Source organism: Monodon monoceros, unplaced genomic scaffold (genome assembly GCF_005190385.1).
Source record: "Monodon monoceros isolate NGI ecotype Baffin Bay Population unplaced genomic scaffold, NGI_Narwhal_1 Super_Scaffold_16, whole genome shotgun sequence".
Taxonomy (NCBI): Eukaryota; Metazoa; Chordata; class Mammalia; order Artiodactyla; family Monodontidae; genus Monodon; species Monodon monoceros.
Window position 1 is genome coordinate 32105343 of NW_021703772.1, and position 6000 is coordinate 32111342.

Genomic DNA, 6000 nt, shown 5'->3' on the forward strand with positions numbered 1-6000 from the left:
TGCTTTCTCAAAAACTTTCCAGTAACATTTTTCTGCTTTCCTGAAAACCCTAAGCTTTATATGACTACCCTAGTTTGGGGTTTGTGTATGTGGTTTTTTTAAAAAAACACAATTTGTATTGATTTTTATTCTGACTATAAAAGTAGGACATATTACATATAGAAAATTTAGAAAAAAGATACATTTTACTTTTTTAAATGTCAAAAATAATCAGTAGAACAAAACTCACCTTACCTTCCATGTGTTTTCCTATTAAGATTTTTACGTATTTAATATGAGGTTTTATCATTTTCAACAGATCTATACTATTATCTGTTTTATCTTGAATATTTTTCCATGACCTGTAAGTATTCTTTATAAACATCATTTGACATTGATGCATAATATTTCATCATATAATCACCTCATAAGTTATCTAACAATCCCCTGGTGTTGTCACCAAATTTTTGCTATTTTCAAATGCCACATTGAACATCTCTCATGATTTAGCTGAAGTGAAAGAAGGCTTCGTGTCCCTCCCTCTTTGTCTGATAAATGACAGATCAAAAGTATTTCCCTCCTAATAGACCTTCTTTGTCCATATTTCAATGTTCTCACAAACACAGTCTTTGTGACCCCCACCCATACCAGTATATCTTTCTGCCCTTTGGAGCAATTTGTCCTTGGCTATGGTTCACTTACACTTCTGAACTAAAGGTAAATGATAAAGTTACGTCTCCAGTCTGAGAGAAGATTCACTTCTAGAATCTGACCCAGTATTCCTAGCTCTGACTCTCTAAGATATAGGGGAAGTTATATCTTACCCAGGGCCTGATATCTTTCTAAGGACAATTTATAGAAAGCAGTATGTCCTTCTCTAAAGGGTTACCCTTATTCAGGAGTCCCCAGACCACCCAGATCTAGAACAAGAGGCTCTGAAATTCATCATAGAGATGAAGAATATGTACAGTAGAAACAAAGACTCCCCCAAATTTCCTCTGATTGATAACAAAAGGTTAAGGAGCAAATTAATAGCTGCTGTGAAGCATGTAAAAGAAATATGCTTCAAGCATGTAGCATGTAGTTAATAATATGTATATGGTAATGCTTAATTGAATCAACATTAGCTGGAAAGAAGGAGTGCAATTATCTGGTCCAGCTCCTTTATTTTGCAAAGGAGGATGCTGAAGACCAGAGAGGTTAGTTGATTTACACAAACCCACAAACAATAATTAAGTATACTTGATTTTATTAATTGACTAACCGTATTTGGTTTTCACTCCTTAGAATAAAAAGAAACACAAACTTTGGCATTTGCCTTCCTTTTTTTTTTTTTTTTTTTGCGGTACGTGGGCCTCTCACTGTTGTGGCCTCTCCCGTTGCGGAGCACAGGCTCCGGACGTGCAGGTTCAGTGGCCATGGCTCACAGGCCTAGCCGACCCGCGGCATGTGGGATCTTCCTGAACCGGGGCACAAACCCGTGTCCCCTGCATTGGCAGGCAGACTCTCAACCACTGCGCCACCAGGGAAGGCCGCCTTCCTTTTTTTAACACACTAAAGAAACAAATCATTTCATTAGAGTCCTTTCACATTTGCTCTTGAAATTCAATGGCATTCACTTATACTAAGAAGTAGAAATGATAGAGATGAAATAAGGGACCTTAAATCCATCAGTGCATGGAGTACTGAGACCCTCCTACATTTCCCATAATAATAACAGTTATGAACAAAACACTTTACATGCCTGATCTCATTGAATACTCACACAACCTGTGAGAAACATGCTATTATTATCCCCATTTTACAGATAAGAAGACTGATCCCAAGAGAAGGTTAAGAAGTCTCAGGAAGCAATGGAGCCAGGATTAGAATGTACACCTTTCTAACTTGAACTACCAAGCCATAATCACAGCACTTGACTGCCTCCCTACTGTCAACCCTCTCCAGGACTGTAAATTCCTTCAGGACAAAAGAATAGGGAATGTACATTACCTTTCTGGTACAAGTCATTTAACACTATGTCTTATTAGAGCCTGAGTGACCAGGGGGTGGAGAGGAAACGGGGTAGTGGCCCAAGAGGGCACTGGGCAGACTTAATCAAACTGTGTTTCATAAAAACCCACCTGTATTTTTCTGGAGAAATTCCAGATTCCTTAAATCCACATGTGCTCTTGAAATTCAAGGACAGATGCTCTGTGATGAAACAAATGACCTTAATAAATCAACATGTATACTGAAGTCCCACCTATAATACATGGCTCGTCAAAGAAAAATGTAATACACATGACCAAATTCTATAGGCTGTTTGAAACATAATAGGAATTAAGCCTAGGGGTAAGAGCCTTAAAAAAGAGAAAGAAAAAGAAAAAGACTCTTTTTTGTGATATATTAAGAAATATGTATTTTGGTCTTCATCCTTGGCTCCTAGCAAAAGCTCCTAAAACCTGTGAAATTCCCTAATCAATAAAGATGCTAGGAGTATCTTTTGTTTTAATAGCTGGGTTTTGACCCCAGTTCCTGACACAGAGCTCCTAAATCCCTCGGAATTTCCTGTGTGACAGGAACATTTTTTTTTTTGTCCTAACGAAGGGACTCTTGGTGGGCTCCTGGACAGCTTTAGGATGGGAGCTGGCCACAAAAAGATCAAGCCATGATTAGAAGCTTGGAACTTTTAGCTTCACCCCCTATTCTCTGGGGAGGAGAGAAGGGAGGGAGATTGAGTTAAAAATTAATCATGCCTAAGTGACGAAAATTTCATAAAAATCCCTGAACTACAGGCTTTAGGGAGTTTCTGGGTTGGTGAACACATCACAAGCTGGGAGGGTAGTGCACCCCAATTTCACAGGGACAGAAGCTACTGCACTTGGAATCTAGAACTCACCCTACATACCTCTTCATCTGGCTGTTCATTTATCATTTCCTTTATTGCGTAATAAACTGGTAAGTCTAAGTGTTTTCCTGAATTCTGTGAGCCACTCTAGCAAATTATTGAACCTGAGGAGGGGGTTGTGGGAACCCAACTTGTAGCCAGTTGGTCAGAAATACAAGTGATAACCTGGGACGTGCAGTTGGCTTCTGAAATGGGGCCGGTCTTATGGGACTGAGCCCTTAACCTGTGGGATCTGACACTAACTCCAGGTAAATAGTGTCAGAACTGAATTGAATTGTAGGACAGCCAGCTGATGTGGGAGGAGAAATCACACATTTGGGAATTCCAGTGGCTAAAAGCACAGGACATGAAGTCCCATGGGCTTAGGAGTCAAATCCCAGTTGGGTCACCTTGTAGCCATATAATCTTAGAAAGTCATAATATCAACTCCTCATGTGTAAAATGGGGATCAAAATGCCTCACTCAATAAGTTGTTCACATGTCACACAAAGTGTGAATCTCCCCAATAAGATTTAATGAATCTCCACGTCATTCTTTTTATAAGGGGCTGAATAAATGTTTGTTGGATCAACCAAAATAGACCATTGAATATGTGTTCCATCTATTTCTGTGGATTGATTTTACTTCATAGCAAGAGTGCCATCAGAATCATTTTAGAAATTAGCCCAGTATTCCTCCTTGCCGGACAATCCTTTAATAATTACACAAACCAGTATAAGCTACAAAGTATCACTGAAGAGTCTTCAAGAATCAGAGTGGCCAAGCTAGTCAGTGGGAAAGCCTTGGCAATCTCTAACTCATATAGAGCAAGCCTACCAGGATAATATCTTCTTTGATCTAAATTCCAGCTAGAAGCTTGCCTTTCATTTTAGTTTCTAAGTTTTCCCAAACCTCTGTCTCACAGAGGTTCAAATGCTCACATGGCGATTGTGGGAAAATAATGAGGCCTTAGATTCTCCCTTTGAGCTTTGATTCTACCCCAGGTGTTTGTATGAAAATCTTATTCGAAAAATAGACAAAAATGAAGTCTAAAAAGTCATGCATATTATCACAAGCCAGCAGGACCAAAGCCTGAAAAAAGTTAGGCTACCACTAAAAAAAACAAAAAACAAGAAATAACTGCTGTACCGATTGACTAATCCCACCAAGTAAAGAAATATTACAGAAAGATACATTTGCAGGAACAATCTGGGAGGCTTTACCAAGGATTACATGAAAAAATATGGTGAAAAGTAGCTTAAAACAATTACCTAAAAATCTTTTGACCACTAACAGAGGCAGGCCTATCTCTCCATATGGTAAAAGCAGTTGCTAACATTTCCTGGGGGGCTGCCAGCTAGCAGGTATGTGCTAAGCATCAGGCATGCATTATCTCCTTCAATCTCCACAACAACCGTAAGAGGTTGCTACTATTAATATCTCCATTTCATAGGTAAGGAAACAGAAGCTTAGAGAGGTTGAGTAATCTACCCACAATCACACAGTAAGTAGCAAAGCAGGGATTTAAACTAGAGTCGAACGTCATGGGAGAAGTAGACGCCATCCCAATCAAATCAACCAACAGCTCGAATCTGTGACTGATAGTGCAGTGGGTAGGAGCATTGTTTCTAAAGAGGCGTGTATCCTCCTGATAGACACATCTACGATTCAGCACGAACTTCATAAAAATTCAGCAAGAATTCCATAGGACTTGCAAAGTCTTCCTCAGTCAGGAGTATGGGATTCTCATACTCCCCTGCTGACCCTATATTCATGGAGACCCAGTCAAGAGGAAAAAACAAATTTTGTGTATTCCTGACATCATCCTAGAGGAATGAATCCTGACGAGACCAGGAATTTGTGTGCTGTCAGCAAGGATACATCACGAGCCCAGACCATGCTGATCTGAGTTTTAGGACGGTTCTATGACAACAAGTTCATCCACTTGGCAATCTGAAAAAAAGCAGAAGGGGAGCGGTAAATACAGAAAACCTCGATCACTGTCGTTAAAGCTTGAGGGAGACTATTGCCAATCAGACTTGGGCAAAACCATTAGGACAGTGTGACAAGGGACAGTCTTAGGACCCAAAGATGTTGTCATCAAAGACGTCTACTGTGCTGCTCTCCAGTCCTATTATTCTGGAAATCTAATGGTCTCATGGAGCCACGTTCCTTCAGTCTCAGAGAAGACCACCCCCTGCCTTATTGTCGGCATTAAACAAAGGTACCAAGGGCCCTGAGTTGGCTGAGTTTTTAAAGCCGCTGGGACATTTTGGATATTTTCTAGAAAGAGGAATGTTAATTAAACATGACTGAGGTTGGGAGGGCAAGGTAAGGAATGTATTTCACTCCACAGCTTGTCTTGAACCCGATTTGACCCTCCTCTATAACCCGGCTTTGCAATCGGTGGAATGGTAAGGAGGCAACCTCTGACCTCTTCAGGAAGTACAATCTTGTCCAGGTCTTGGGAAAACCATCATGCCTGGCTTTCCTCCTTTTGGAAAAAATGTAAGGGGCTTTGTCCCCTCACATGTTTTTTAGCACGGAACCTACAGGAAATAGGACTGTTAACTTCAACATTGCTTTCAATGGTCTCTCGTGTTACTGGGCGCCCATGGGAACCTTCCCACCCTCCCCCTTCTTGTATCTTCCTCCCCCCTACCCTTTCCAACCATTCCCACACTCATTGAATAAGGAAGGTCAATCTGAATACATCTGTCCCCATCTCTGGAATGCCACAGAGGAGTAACAGCTGTTGACCTCTGTTCGGAACACATGATCCTGTTTGTCCCAAAAGTAGCTTGGGTGAACTCCAGATAATATATACAATCTCCACTTCCTATGGAGAATGTAGGGCCAGGAGAGTATATTCCCCACACTTGCTTTATTATAAAGACAACCTGCTTTCAAGTACTGGATCCTATGCCTACTAAGAGTAATATTAATAATTATAAATAGAATTGTACCTAAAATTTTTTAAGCATTTGCTATATGCCAGATATAGTACAAAGTTAGAAGCATCCCAAATTTTTAAGCCTTAATTTTTCCTTTCAGTTTTGGAAAAAAGCAGTACTTTTCTTTCTTTCTGTACTTCCGTATCGTAATACACACACACACACACACACACACACACACACACACACACACACACA